This window comes from Cervus elaphus, chromosome X, assembly GCF_910594005.1.
Source record: "Cervus elaphus chromosome X, mCerEla1.1, whole genome shotgun sequence".
Classification (NCBI taxonomy): Eukaryota; Metazoa; Chordata; class Mammalia; order Artiodactyla; family Cervidae; genus Cervus; species Cervus elaphus.
Window position 1 is genome coordinate 114784922 of NC_057848.1, and position 14351 is coordinate 114799272.

Genomic DNA, 14351 nt, shown 5'->3' on the forward strand with positions numbered 1-14351 from the left:
TCATCACCCCAAAACAAAACCTATACCCATTAGCAATCATTCCCCATCATCCCCTCATCAAAGACCCTTTAAATCTTTATGGCTTGATGGATTGGCACATTCCAGATATTTCAGATAAATGAAACCATATAATCTGTAGCTATTCATAACTTGTTTCCTTAAGTTAATGTTGTCAAGGTTCATCAAGTTTTAACAAATATCAATACTTCATTGTTTTATATGGATGAGTAATATTATATTAAATGGATATATCACATTTTATCTATATTCATTAGTTGATCATTTGAGTCATCTCTACTTTTTAACTAAAAGTAATAAACCTGCTAAGAACATGTACAAGTTTTTGAGTGGAAATATGCTTTCAGTTCTCTTGATATATACCAAAGAATGAAATTCCTATGTACTTGTAGGTGTATATCCAAGAGTGAATTGTCATGTTTATTAATTTTTTGAGAAATTTCCAGAATGTATTCCAAAAAAGCTGCAATACTTTACAGACGCGAAGGGAAAGGAGAAAGGGAAAGATGTACCCAACTGAATGCAGTGTGTGCTGTGCTTAGTCGCTCAGTTGTGTCCAACTCTGCAGCTCCAGTTCCAGAGAATAGCAAGAAGAGAAAAGAAAATCTTCTTAAGTGAAAAGTGCAAAGAAACAGAGGGAAACAATAGAACTGGAAAGACTAGAGATCGCTTCAAGAAAACTGGAGATACCAAGGGAACATTTCTTTCAAAGATGGGCACAATAAAGGACAAAAATGGCAAAAACCTAACAGAAACAGAAGAGATTAAGAAGAGGTGGCAAGAATACACAGATCTGTACAAAAAAACTCTTAATGGCCAAGATAACCATAATGGTGTAGTCAATCACCTAGAGCCAGACATCCTGGAGTGTGTAGTAAAGTGGGCCTTAGGAAGCATTACTACGAACAAAGCTAGTGGAGGTGATGGGAATTCCAGCTGAGCTATTTCAAATTTTAAAGGATGATGCTATTAAAGTGTTGTACTCAATATGTCAGCAAAATTGGAAAATTCAGCAATGGCCACAGGACTGGAAATGGTCAGTTTCATTCCAATACCAAAGAAAGGCAATGTCAAAGAACGTCCAAATTACCATACAACTGGACTCATTTCACATGCCAGCAAGATTATGCTCAAAATCCTTCAAGCCAGCTTTCATCAGTGTGTGAATCAAGAATTTCCAGATGTACAAGCTGAATTTAGAAAAGACACAGGGACCAGACAGAAGTCAAACTGCCAACAATTGCTGGATCATAGGAAAAATAAGAGAATTCCAGAAAAACACCAAATTCTGCTTCACTGACTACACTAAAGCCTTAGACTATGTGGATCACAGCAAACTGTGGAATATTCTTAAAGAGATGAGAATACCAGACCACCTTAACTGCCTCCTGGGAAAGCTGTATGCAGGACAAGAAGCAACAGTTATAACTGGACATGAAACTACAGACTGGTTCAAACTGGGAATGGAGTACATCAAGGCTGTATATTGTCACCCAGCTTATTTAACTTCTATGCAGAAAACATCATGTGAAATGTCAGGCTGGATGAAGCTCAAGCTGGAATCAAGATTGCCGGGAAAAACAGCAACTATGTAAGATATGCAGATGATACCACTTTAGTGGCAGAAAGTGAAGAGGAACTAAAGAGCCTTTTGAGGAAGGTGAAAGAGGAGAGGGAAAAGGCTGGCTTAAAACTCAACATGCAAAAAACAAAGATCATGGCATGCCGTCCCATCACTTCATGGCAAATAGATGGGGGAAAAGTGGAAATAGTGTAAGATGTCATTATCTTAGTCTCCAAAATCACTAAGGATTGGGACTGTAGCCATGAAATTAAAAGATGCTTGCTCCTTGGGAAAAAAAGCTATGATAAAATTAGACAGTGTACTAAAAAGCAGAGACATCACTTTGCTGACAAAGATCTATATAGTCAAAGCTATGGTTTTACCAGTAGTCATGTGAGAGATGGGCCTTATAGAAAGCTGAGTGCCAAAGAAGTGATGGTTTTGAACTGTGGTGCTGGAGAAAACTCTTGACAGTCCTTTGGGCAACAATGAGATCAAACCAGTCAATCCTAGAGGAAATCAACACTGACTATTTGTTGGAAGGAATGATGTTGAAGCTGAAGCTCTAATACTTTGGCAACCTGATGCGACGAGCTGACTCATTGGAAAAAGCCCCTGACACTGGGAAAGATTGAAGGCAAGAGGAGAAGGAGGTGACAGAGGATGGGATGGTTGGATGGCATTATTGACTCAATGGACATGAGTTTGAGCAGACTGAGGGAAATAGTGAAGGACAGGGAAGCCTAGCATGCTGCAGTTCATTAGGTCGTAGAGTCAGACATGACTTTGTGACTGAACAACAACTTCTTATTTTCCATATGATTATAATTATAATTATGACTATTACTGCCATCCTAGTGGATGTCAAGTGATATTTCATTATGATCTTGATTTTCATTTCCTAATGTCTAGTAATGTAGAGCATTTTTCATTAGTATATCTTCTCTGAAGAAATGTTTATTCAAATTCTTTAGTTCAGTTGCTCAGTTTTGTCCAACTCCATGCGACCACATGGACTGCAGCACACCAGGCTTCCCTGTCCATCACCAACTCCTGGAGCTTGCACAAACTCTTGTCCATCAAGTCGATGATGCCATCCAACCACCTGATCCTCTGTCATCCCCTTCTCCTCCTGCCTTCAATCTTTCCCAGCCACAGGGTCTTTTCCAGTGAGTCAGTTCTTTGAATCATGTGGCCAAATATTGGAGTCTCAGCTTCAGCATCAATCCTTCCAATGAATCTGCAGGACTGATTCCCTTTAGGATTACCTGCTTTGATATCCACACAGTCCAAGAAACTCTCAAGAGTCTTCTCCAAGACAACAGTTCAAAAGCTTCAATTTTTCGCCATTCAGCTTTATTTACAGTCCAAATCTCACATCTATTCATAACTACTGGAAAAACCACAGCTTTGACTAGATGGGACTTTTGTTGGCAAAGTAATCAATCTGCTTTTTAATATACTGTATAGGTTTGTCATAGCTTTCCTTCCAAGGAGCAAGTGTATTTTAATATCAAGGCTTCACTCACCATCTGCATTGATTTTGGAGCCCAAAAAAATAAAGTCTATCACTGTTTCCATTGTTTCATCATCTGTTTGCCATGAAGTGTTGGGAACAGATGCCATGATCTTAGTTTTTTGAATGCTGAGTTTTAAGCCACCTTTTTCACTCTCCTCCTTCACTATCATCAAGAGGCTGTTTAGTTCCTCTACACTTTCTACCATACAGGTGGTGTCATCTGCGTATCTGAGGTTATTAATATTTCTCCCAGCAATCTTGAGTCCAGCCTGTGCTTCATCCAGCACAGCATTCCCCATGATGTACTCTGCATAGAAGTTAAATAAGCAGGGTGACAACATATAGCCTTGATGTACTCCTTTCCTGACTGAGAACCAGTCTGTTGTTCCATGACCAATTCTAACTGTTGCTTCTTGACATGCATAGAGATTTCTCAGGAGGAAGGTAAGGTGGTCTGGTATTCCCATCTCTTGAAGAATTTTCAAGAGTTTCTTGTGAGCCTCACAGTCAATGGCTTTGGCGTAGTCAATAAAGCAGAAGTAGATGTTTTTCTGGTATTCTCTTGCTTTTTCAATGATCCAACAGATGTTGGCAATTTGATCTCTGGTTCCTTTACCTTTTCGAAATCCAGCTTGAACATCTGGAAGTTCTCGGTTCACGTATTGCTGAAGCCTGGCTTGGAGAATTTTGAGCATTACTTTACTAGTGTGTGAGATGAGTGCAATTGTGTGGTAGTTTGAGCATTCTTTGGGATTGCCTTTCTTAGGGATTGGAATGAAAACGGACCTTTTCCAGTCCTGTGGCCACTGAGTTTTCCAAATTTGCTGGCATATTGAGTGTAGCACATTTACAGCATCATCTTTCAGGATTTGAAATAGCTCAACTGGAATTCCATCACCTGCATTAGTTTTGTTCATAGTGATGCTTCTTAAGGTGTTGGCTTGGTGAGTGATGACACCATCATGGTTATCTGGGTCATGAAGATCTTTTTTGTACAGTTCTTCTGTGTATTCTTTCCACCTCCTATTAATATTTTCTGTTTCTCTGTTAGGTCCACACCATTTCTGTCATTTATTGTGCCCATCTTTGCATGAAATATTCCCTTGGTATCTCTAACTTTCTTGAAGACATCTATAGTCTTTCCATTCTCTTGTTTTCCTCTATTTCTTTGTGTTGATCACTAAAGAAGGCTTTCTTATCTCTCCTTGCTCTTCTTTGGAACTCTGCATTCAAGTGGGTATATCTTTCCTTTTCTCCTTTGCCTTGCCCTTCTCTTCTTTTCTCAGCTATTCGTAAGGCTTCCTCAGACAACCATTTTGCCTTTTTGCATTTCTTTTTCTTGGGGATGATCTTGATCCCTGCCTCTGGTACAATATCAGGAACCTCTGTCCATAGTTCTTCAGGGACTCTGTCTATCAGATCTAATCCCTTGAATCCCTTTATCACTTTCACTGTATAATCCTAAGGGATTTGATTTAGGGCATCCCTGAATGGTCTAGTGGTTTTCCCTACTTCAATTAGAGTTTGAATTTGCCAATAAGGAGTTCATGATCTGAGCGACAGTCAGCTCCCAGTCTTATTTTTGCTGACTATAGAGATTCTCCATCTTTGGCTGCAAAGAATATAATCAATCTGATTTCAGTATTGACATTCTGGTGGGGTCTGTGTGTACAGTCTTCTCTTGTGTTGGTGGAAGAGGGTGTTTGCCAAGACCAGTGCATTCTCTTGGGAAAACTCTGCTAGCCTTTGTTCTGCTTCATTTTGTACTCCAAGGCCAAATTTGCCTGTTACTCCAGGTAGCTCTTGACTTCCTACTTTTGCATTCCATTCCCCTATAATGAAAAGGATATCTTTTTGGAGAATTCATTTGAACCAGTCCTAATGAGATGGATGAAACTGGAGCCCCTTATACAGAGTGAAGTAAGCCAGAAAGATAAAGAACATTACAGCATACTAACACATATATATGGAATTTAGAAAGATGGTAACGATAACCCTATATGCAAAACAGAAAAAGAGACACAGAAATACAGAACAGACTTTTGAACTCTGTGGGAGAAGGTGAGGGTGGGATGTTTCAAAAGAACAACATGTATACTATCTATGGTGAAACAGATCACCAGCCCAGGTGGGATGCATGAGACAAGTGCTCCGGCCTGGTGCACTGGGAAGACCCAGAGGAATCAGGTGGAGAGGGAGATGGGAGGGGGGATCGGGATGGGGAATAAGTGTAAATCTATGGCTGATTCATGTCAATGTATGACAAAACCCATTGAAATGTTGTGAAGTAATTAGCCTCCAACTAATAAAAAAATTAAAAAAAAAAAAGGATATCTTTTTGGGGTGTTAGTTTTAGAAGGTCTTGTAGGTCTTCATAGAACTGTTCAACTTCAGCTTCTTCAGCATTACTGGTCAGGGCATAGACTTGGAATACTGTGATTTGAATGGTTTGCCTTAGAAACAAATAGAGATCAATCTATCTTTTTTGAGATTGCATCCAAGTACTGCATTTCAGACTCTTTTGTTGACTATGATGGCTACTCCATTTCTTCTAAGGGGTTCTCGCCCATGGTAGCAATATGGTCATCTGAGTCAAATTCACCTATCCCAGTCCATTTTAGTTAGCTGATTCCTAAAATGTCAATGTTCACTCGTGCCATCTCCTGTTTGACCACTTCCAATTTGCCTTGATTTATGGACCTAACAGTCCAGTTTCCTATGCAATATTGCTCTTTATAGCCTCGGACTTCACTTCCATCACCAGTCACATCCACAACTGGATGTTATTTTTGGTTTGGCTCCAGTTCTTCATTCATTCTGGAGTTATTTCTCCACTCATCTCCAGTATCATATTAGGCACCTACTAACCTGGAGATTTCACCTTTCATTGTCCTATCTTTTTGCCTTTTCATACAGTTCATGGGGTTGTTCTCAAGGCAAGAATACTGAAGTGGTTTGCCATTCCCTTCTCCAGTGGACCACGTTTTGTCAGAATTCTCCACCATGACCCATCCATCTTGGGTGGCCCTACACAGCATGGCTCATACTTTCATTGAGTTAAAGAAGGCTGTGTTCCATGTGATCAGATTGGTTAGTTTTCTGTGACTGTGGTTTTCATTCTTTCTGCCCTCTGATGGAGAAAGTTAAGAGGATTATGGAAGCTTCCTGATGGGAGAGACTGACTGATAGGGGAATTGGTTCTTGTTGTGATGGGCAGGACCATGCTCAGTAAATCTTTAATCCAATTTTCTGTTGATGGGCCTGGCTGTGTTCCCTCCCTGTTGTTTGACCTGAGGCCAAACTATGGTGGAGGTAATGAAGATAATGTCAACCTCCTTCAAAAGGTCCCATGCAGGCACTGCTGCACTCAGGGCCCCCAACCTGCAGCAGGCCTCCGCTGACCTACGCCTCCGCCAGAGACTCCTGGACACTCACAGGCAAGTTTGGGTCAGTCTCTTGTGGTGTCACTGCTCCTTTCTTTTGGGTCCTGGTGCACACAAGCTTTTGTTTGTGCCCTCCAAGAGTCTGTTTCATCAGTCCTATGTAAGTTCTGGTGGCTCTATGGTGGGATTAATGGCTTATGCCATACCCAAGTCTACAGCACCCAGAGCCCCTGCCCCTGCATGAATCCACTGCTGGCCCGTACCTCTGCAGGAGACACTCAGACACAGTTCTGGCTCATTCTCTGTGGGGTCTCTGGGTCCTGGTGTGCACAAGGTTTGTTTGAGCCCTCCAAGCATCTCTGGCGGGTAGATATTCAATAATAGAAAAATGGTTTAGCATATTACAGCACATTTACTCTATGGCTGTACTTCCCTGGTGGTTCAGCTGGTAAATAGTCTGCCTGCAGTGTGGGAGACCTGGGTTCAATCCTTGGGTTGGGAAGACCCCCTGGAGTAGGAAATGGCAAACCACTCCAGTATTCTTGCCTGGAAAATCCCATGGATGGAAGAGCCTGGTGGGCTACAGTCCATAGGGTAGCAAAGAATCAGACACAGCTGAGCGACTTCACTTTTCATACTTCCCTATGGTCTTCCCTGGTCACTCAGTGGTAAAGTATCCACCTGCCAATGCAGGAGACACAGGTTTGATCCCTGGGTTGGGAAGATCCTCTGGAGAAGGGAATGGTAACCCACTCCAGTATTCTTGCCTGGGAAGTCCCATGGAGAGAGGATCCTGGCAGGTTACAGTCCATGGGGTCACAAAAGAGTTGGACATGACTTAGTGACTAAACATTGGCAACACATATTCCCCTATAGAACTTTCTCTGTTGATTGAAATGTTATATATCTGCACAGTCCAAAACAGTATCTAAGACACTATTGAGCCCTTGATTTTTGGCTAATGAGATTGTGGAACTGAAATTTTAAAAGACAAAATACAAAAGAATTAAATTGATTCATGTCAATGTATGACAAAAACCACTACAATATTGTAAAGTAATCAGCCTCCAACTAATAAAAATAAATGAAAAAAAATTAAAAAATTTAAAAAAAAAGAATTAAACCATGACAAAAATATGTTTTATATAAACCAGATATAGAAACATAGGTTACATTGATAAATACACAAAATTATAAAGGTTAAATGTTTGTATAAACATGAAAGATAATTTTAATAGGGTGATTAGGTAACTAGTGACAACTTTTACCTGTTTTTAGTTTTCTTTGATTATTTTTCCATTTTAAACCTTTTTTAAAAATTACACTACAGCCTGGAATTTCAACTCTTATGGTTCAAAATCCTTGAATATGCATTAGATTCACTAATACTGTCTCATCAATTCAGCCAACCAATTCAGATATCTCTTTAAATATCTCTATTTAAAGAGATAGAGTATCTCTTTAAATGATCTAATTTTCTTTGCCAAGAGTAAAGAGACAAACAGTCATGCTCTTCGCAATGTCTTGTCCTCAAAAGTAACAGTTTGAAAATATGACATGATGACATGATCAATGAAAGTCAAATGGGAGTGTGAAGTCAAGTGGACCTTAGGAACACTACTACAAACAAAGCTAGTGGAGGTGATAGAATTCCAGCTGAACTATTTAAAATCATAAAGATGATGCTGTTAAACACTGCATTCAGTATGTTGGCAAATATAGAAAACTCAAAGGGCAACACCAGGGAATGTTCAAACTACCATAAAATTGCCCTCATTTCACATGCTAGCAAGGTAATGCTCAAAATCCTTCAAGCTAGACTTCAATGGTATGTGAATCAAGAAATTCCAGATGTACCAGCTGGATTTAGAAAAAACAGAGGAATTGGAGCTCAAATGACCAACATCCACTGGATCATAGAAAAAGCAAGGGAATTCCAGAAAAACATCTACTTCTGCTTCATTAACTATGCTAAAGCCTTTGACTGTGTGAATCACAACAAACTGTGGAAAATTCTTCAGGAGATGGGAATATCAGATTACCTTACTTACCTGTCTCCTGAGAAACCTGTATGCAGGTCAAGAAACAACAGTTAGAACCAAACGTGAAACAATGGACTGGTTCCAAATTGGGAAAGGAGCACAATTAAGACTGCCTATTGTCACCCTGCTTATTTAACTTCCATGCAGAGTATATCATGCGGGATGCTGGACTGGATGAATCACAAGCTGGTTTCAAGACTGCCAGGAGAAATATCAACAATCTCAAGTACACAGATGATACCACTCTAACGGAAGAAAGTGAAGGGGAAATAAAGAGTCTCCTGATGAAGGTCAAACTGTAGAGTGAAAAAGTTGGCTTAAAACTCAATATTCAAAAAACAAACATCATGGTATCCAGTCCCATCATTTCAAGGCACATAGATGGGGAAACATTGGAAACAGTGACAGACTTTCTTTTCTTGGGCTCCAAAATCACTGCAGATGGTGACTGCAGCTATGAAATTAAAAGGCGCTTGCTCCTTGGAAGAAAAACTATGACAAACCTAGACAGTGTATTAAAAAGCAGAGACATGTACCACAGTTTCCTTATCCATTTGTCTGCTGATGGGCATCTAGGTTGCTTCCATGTCCTGGCTATTATAAACAGTGCTGCGATGAACATTGGGGTGCACGTGTCTCTTTCAGATCTGGTTTCCTCAGTGTGTATGCCCAGAAGTGGGATTGCTGGGCCATATGGCAGTTCTAATTCCAGTTTTTTAAGAAATCTCCACAATGTTCTCCGTAGCAGCTGTACTAGTTTGCATTCCCACCAACAGTGTAAGAGGGTTCCCTTTTCTCCACACCCTCTCCAGCATTTATTGCTTGTAGACTTTTGGATAGCAGCCATCCTGACTGGCGTGTAATGGTACCTCATTGTGGTTTTGATTTGCATTTCTCTGATAATGAGCGATGTTGAGCATCTTTTCATGTGTTTGTTAGCCATCTGTGGAATGGGGGTGGGTGGATGGAAATGAGGTTCAAGAGGGAGAGAATATATGTACACATAACGGCTGATTCACTTTGTTGTACAGCAGAAAGTAACACAACATGATAAAGCAATTATTCTCCAATAAAAATAAATATTTAAAAAATAAGTAAATAAAAGAGGCTAATTCAGTTGGCAAAAAAAAAAAAAAAAAAAGCAGAGACATCACTTTGTCAACAAAGGTCCATACAGACAAAGCTATGATTTTCCCAGTAGTCATGTACAGATGTGAGAGTTGGACCATAAGGAAGGCTGAGTGCCAAAGAATTGAGTCTTTTGAACTGTGGTACTGGAGAAGACTCTTGAGAGTCCCTTGGACAGCAAGGATATCAAACCAGTCAATCCTGAAGGAAATCAACCTTGAATGTTCATTAGAAGGACTAATGCTGAAGCTGATGCTCCAATACTTTGGCCACCTGATGCAAAGAACTGGCTCATTGGAAAAGACCCTGTTGCTGGGAAAGATTGAGGGCAAGAGGAGAAGAGTGCAGAGAGGATGAGGCGGTTGGATGGCACCATCGACTCAGTGAATGTGAGTTTGAGCAAACTCAGGGAGATATAAAGGACAGGGAAGCCTGGTGTGCTGCAGTCAATGGGGTCACAAAGAGTTGGACATGACTTAGCAACTGAACAATAAGGAGAACCAAAAGCCAGAGTAACTTAAGTTCCAATGAAATTAAAATAAAAGAGAATGGAGAGAGAATTACTGCAGGTAATTGACTTGGTCAAATGAACAGTGGGATAGAAGAGTTTGAAAGTGTCTTTATCTAAGAATTTTAAAAGTAAAGGTGGAAGCTGCTCTGGTTTTCCCCCTCTATCTGCAATCTCATAGATAAAGGCAGAATTTCCATGTGACTGTTAATTCCACTGGAAACAGCACACCATGGTGTGGTTTGCTTGGTAAGGTATTTCCACTGATCACAAGCAATATGAAACTGGATTTCCAGATTATGCCTGGTTTCAATGGTGATTGCTATCTGTTGAAAAACCTGTGGCCTTGCTATGCACAAAACTTGATGATTTGTATCTGATCAATTTGAATATAAGGAAACTTGAAATTTCTGGACATGAGGGCCTGTACCCAAATTTAGCATGCACATGGGTAAGGTAACTGAATGTGAGCACAATGTCTGTGACAGCCCATGTAGAATAGGTGCTCTGTTAATCTCAGAACCAAACTTTGACAGGAGATAAGCTAATGCATAGAATCTTTTGATCCCATTTGATTCTGTTACACGTGAGATCCAACCTGTGAACATTAAGTGGAGATTCATCTGCACAGTTCTGAATGATTACATGAGTCACAGTGGAGACAGAACATCTGGATGTAGAATGTGTTGCTTTCTTTTATTATTCTCATCGATTCTTAACATTTGAATCACACTTAAAGTTAACCAAGTGCTTTCAAATCCATTATTCCATTTGATGCTCCTAACAGTTCTGTGAGCTAGGCACAGTATCCAGTATATTTAGTAACAGTTACCTCAATAACCAATATTTGTAAAGTACACTCTTTCACGTGTATTATCTCAGTTGTTCCCCATAACCCTAGGAAGTAGCTAGCAAATTTCAAACTCTCATTTTATAGTTAAGGAGACTTCAAAGAAGAAGAGCAAGATTCCTAGGGATTCACAAGGAGTTATGCAATAGTGTCAGGGCTTCAACTCTAATATTCCAATTCCAAGTTTCAAGTTTTTTCAAAAACACCATGTAGTTTCTTTGTATTCATATGTGTTAACTATATGCCTGAACTGTTTTATTCAAATTTTATGTATTTGAAATCTCTAGAACCACCCAAAAATACATACTGCCCATCTTTTTCTGCCCATATACAGGCTAGTGTAGGCAGTAGCTTCCTGAATGACCTCACTACCTCTAGTTTCACCACTGTTATCTTTCTAAAGTGTAAATTCTCAGGGTCACATTTCTACTTAAAATCTTTCTAAAGACATGCAAACGAAAAACAACCCAACTTCAGTGGAGAAAACTAATGTCTGAGAAGGCAATATTCACTTCATGCAGTGTCTTGTACATAAGAATTGTTCAATATTATTTTTTGCATTAAGTAACAAATTATTTTAAGTCCTTCTGAGACTGTGTCCACATGACAAATTAAAAACCTTCATGATGACATCCAAAGCCCCTTATAACTTAATAACTACCAGCACTCTGCTTATGAAACACTGAACTATTTGCCATTCCCTCAAACTCAATGTACTAGCATGATTCTCTGCTAGTTTCTGTCTAGAGTACCCTTCTTCCCTCAACTTGACCCCCTCTGAAAACATACCATTATCACTCTTTCCCTAAGAATTAATCACATTTTCAGTATGTTATATCCACATACACTATGACATTTTTAAAAAGGAGCCATTTGTTTATTATGTTTGTGTACGCTGTCAGACTGAAAAAACGGAGAGGACAGAAATTTGTCTCATCTCCCTTAAGAGAATGCCTAGCACAGGTGCCTGTTACATGGCAAGCAAGCTCATTGGATTAATTCACCTCAGTGAAGGAGTACCAATTATCTGTCAGTTATGCTATCTGAAAAAAAAAACAAAACAGAAAATCACATGTCCAGTTGGGGCAAATACAAACCGATAAACTTTAGATTTGGAGTTCCTGCACAATTCCTGAATGGTCTCAAGACAGACAGATGGAAGAAAATCGTAAGGCTTTCTTGAGTTATTCTTCTGCCACTTGGCAGCCAATGAAGACAAGAAGGAGAAAAAGTGATTTTCTTAGACAAATAAAGAGGCCAGGTTACCGTTTTTCAGCCTGCGGAGTGGTTGTAAAACAAAGCATCAAATCACTCCACAAATGCTTTCTTATAAAGAAGGCTCCAAGGTGGAATGAACACAAATGTACAACAAATTGGCCCTATGGAGAGTCTATCTGTCCACGGTGAAAGTGAAACCATCCAAGCAAACAGGGTGAGTCATACCAAAACTCAGCATACATCTTCCCTTAAAATTAACAGGCAATTCCAACAGTGTCCCGTATAATACAGGTCACCAGAAGAATCCTTTGGGAATGCCTGAGGCTGAGGCCTTGGTGCTTCCCAGTGCACTGAGATTCTTACCTAACTCAATCCGAAAGAAACAGCTCCTATCCTAATTATTTCAGGATTTTACTTAACCAGTTCCAACCCATAAAATTCCCTTATCCACACTGGTCCCTGAGGAACTAAAGTGAAGGAGACCATTCTAAAGAGGCCATGACAATCAACCTTGCAAAGAATGTTCAGAGAACATGGTATGGTTACCATCACCAGGTCAAGCCTCTTTCTCTGAAAGCAGACAATGGTGACTCGCAGTGACAATTATTCAACGAGTAGTATAAAAATTGATCTCTTTGAATACTTTGGCTACCTGATGTGGAGAGCTAACTCACTGGAAAAGACCATGATGCCAGGAAAGATTGAGGGCAGGAGGAGAAAGCAATGATAGAAGATGAGATTGTTGGATGGCATCACAAATTCAGTAGACATGAGTTTGAGCAAACTCTGAGATAGTGAAGGACAGGGATGCTGCAGTCCATGGGATCATAAAGAGTTGGACACGACTCAGCAACTGAACAAGTATAAAAATTTCACAGAAGAAAAGAAAAATGTAAAGAAGAATTTTTTTTCTTTTTTTAGTTTCTTTTAAAGTCAGGACCAAATTTTTTCAGGCAGTGGTTGAATATGCTAACATTAAGGTTAATTCGATCTACTGTTAGTCACACATAATTTGTTGAGAATCAAGAAAGAATTTTTAACAGCAGTAGGGGATCCTACTCTCATTCTTTAAGTAAATGGTCTAGACTTTAATTATCAAACAGGACAGATGCAGGGAGATATATCAAAATCTCTGGGAGAAGGTGTCATTCAGAAAAACATATTTGGTATCGTAATTGCTTTGATTATTCTGGCACAATGACTAATTTATTTGGAGATTTCAAACAACAAAACAGAATAAATAAAACAAATAATTTTTATGTTTACTGAAAACAGACATGTGTATGTTACAAATGTTGATTTCTGAGCCTCATTAAGACTGAAGGTGAGCCCAAGAATCTGCATTTGCCACAGGCACACAGGAGACCATATAGGCAGTACTGGGATCATATGTTACAAATCCTTCAATAGACTATTTTATCTGGGAAGTCTCCCAAGGCCTTATCCTATAAGTGCTACCTATTTCCCAACGGATCAGGCTATACATGCCATGTGTCAAGCAGAGAATTAGCAAATCTTTAGAACAGACTCAAAACAAATAAATGTGGATTCCAAAAATAACCTTCAGGCATTTTGAAACTGAGTCATCCTATATGACTGTTTATAATGGGGTGAAGCCCAGTGAACTGATCCAAATTTTTAAGGCCTCTCCATAGAGCAGATAAGTGCTGATGACTCAGATTTCACTGCAGTGGCCTTGCCTCATCTGCTGCCCACTTTCACTCCCAGAAGCAGTGCATATGCATACACATAAAAAAGGCAGAGGAACCAGAGATCAAATTGCCACCATCTGCTGGATCATCGAAAAAGCAAGAGAGTTCCAAAGAAACATCTATTTCTACTTTACTGACTATGCCAAAGCTTTTGACTGTGTGGATCACAATAAACTGTGGAAAATTCTGAAAGGGATGGAAATACCAGACCACCTGACCTGCCTCTTGAGAAACATGTATGCAGGTCAGGAAGCAACAGTTAGAACTGGACATGGAACAACAGACTGGTTCCAAATACGAAAAGGAGTACGTCAAGGCTGTATATTGTCACCATGCTTATTTAACTTATATGCAGAGTACATCATGAGAAACGCTGGGCTGGATGAAGCACAAGCTGGAATCAAGGTTT

At 39.7% G+C, this 14351-nt stretch overlaps 1 protein-coding gene and 1 long non-coding RNA gene across 3 annotated transcripts in view; one reads left to right on the forward strand and one right to left on the reverse strand.

The window, feature by feature from the left end:
- AR (androgen receptor) overlaps nucleotides 1-14351 on the reverse strand; it is a 191121-nt gene that overhangs the window by 110374 nt on the left and 66396 nt on the right. The window lies entirely within an intron of this gene.
- Nucleotides 167-14351, forward strand: part of LOC122689264 — a 322723-nt gene continuing 308538 nt past the window's right edge. Inside the window, exon 1 of the long non-coding RNA XR_006339782.1 lies at nucleotides 167-212. This is a non-coding gene — a long non-coding RNA (uncharacterized LOC122689264). The remainder of the gene's footprint in view (nucleotides 213-14351) is intronic.